Raw genomic sequence first — 2013 nt, forward strand, 5'->3', positions numbered from 1 at the left:
TGGTGAGTGCACGACACAAAGCTTTACGTCTCGCCTGGACCCGTCAACACCGAGATTGGACTGTTGATGACTGGAAACATGTTGCCTGGTCGGGCGATTCTCGTTTCAAATTGTTTCGAGCGGATAGACACGTAAGATTATGCAAACAACCTCATGAATCCATGGACCCGACATGTCAGCAGGGAACTCTTCGAGCCGGTGGAGGCTCTGTGATGGTGTGGGGCGTGTGCAGTTGGAGTGATACAGGACACCTGATACGACTCTGACGCGTGACACGTACGTAAGCATCCTTTCTGATAACCTGCATCCATTCATGTCCATTGTGCATTCCGACGGATCTGGGCAATTCCAGTAGGACAATGCGACACCCCACACGTCCTGAATTGCTGCAGATTGGATCCATGAACACTCTTCTGAGTTTAAACACTGCCGCTGACTACCAAAGTCTCCAAATACTTTGCATTACGCTGTTCAGAAGAGATCTCCACCCCGTCTTACACTTACTGATTTATGATCAGCCTTGCAGGATTCATGGTGTCAGTTCCCTCCAGCACTACTTCAGACATTAGTCAGATCCATGTCACATCGTGTTGCGGCTCTTCTGCTTGCTCGAGGGAGCCCTACACGATATTAGGCAGATGTACCAGTTTCTTTGGCTCTTCAGTGTAGAATCTCAATACACATATTTGTTCCTTTCAGTTAATATTAAGGCAACCATGTTTAATACGCCTGTAAGCAAGATGCAGAAACGACTTCTTGTCTTGTGCCAGAAGACTGTCCACGTAGACCGAAATCAGGAGAACCTTTCGATAAATCTTATGTAACAGGAGATAGCATATATTCGTTAAAAATATTACAGCTGTGGAGCACCATCTTGTAAAACAAAAGTTTGTAATTAGCGGTGGTTCAAGTCATCGAAGTAGCAAGTTTTCCACTCAACACAGTAACTTTCCAGTTCTGACTGGAATGCGCTTTTTGAAATTCTGAGTGTAGGAGGGATAAAATACAGAGAAAGCGAATGGTTAGCCAGAAAAAATCGTACGAATAGGTTGACAGTGAATTGTCAAAAGCGTCGCGTCAGTAAAAAACCCCTTTCTTGAAAGCTTTTAACAAAAGACTGTAGGTTCATCTTACAAAGAAGCGTCGTTTCTGGAATATCTCGATAGTTGCTAACATCTAACATACAGATAAACAGCTATTCCTTTCGATATTATCAACTGTTGGAGACTTTCCTCTTTTGTTTTCAGATAGGTATGGGATATTGAGGAAATGGAAGTTACGTAGTACACAAGTGTTTATTAATGATCGACAACTACCAATCTGCTTGAGATGACACAGACAACTTAGTTTTATGTTTTATAGTACAAGTCATGTACTACAGACAACTTATTATAATACTATGTGCTCTTGTATGGGTTGATCAACTGTAATACACCGAACTAAATGGCTCAGACATCGTTTTTATAGCGGCATTTAACTTGAAAATTTTATATAGCTGAGAAGCTAATAGTTCTACCTGAGCTTGGATTGCACAATAACCTCCAATCTCTTTCTCACATATCCGAACCACAACCCGTCCTAAACCTACTATTTGACTACCCCTCCCCCTTTCATATATGCGCGTACACGCGTACCTGGCAAATGGTCACAAGACATGTAGCCAAATAGAGGCTCCAGCAGTGTATAATTGGGACTGTGTGTGGATTATAACAATTCAACGAATGTCCAAAACTAGCACCGGCACTTAAAAACCAAAAGTATTTTTGTGTTTTAAGTGTCGCTTTAATCTCGGACGACCAACACTTACAGCCACGGCGATGCATTCGGGCTTCGATGCCGGGCACCCATCCATTAAACACGTTTTTCTTTCTTCAAATAAAGCTCCTCTTGCTTATGAAACGCGAGATTACGTCACAATAAAATTATGAAATAAAACAGTGCGCCCCCAGTATTAAGTCGAAATGACAGAGGAATGAGAAATGAGGTGGCGGAATCGTCCTTGAAACGGCGTTC

Source organism: Schistocerca serialis, chromosome 6 (assembly GCF_023864345.2).
Source record: "Schistocerca serialis cubense isolate TAMUIC-IGC-003099 chromosome 6, iqSchSeri2.2, whole genome shotgun sequence".
Classification (NCBI taxonomy): Eukaryota; Metazoa; Arthropoda; class Insecta; order Orthoptera; family Acrididae; genus Schistocerca; species Schistocerca serialis.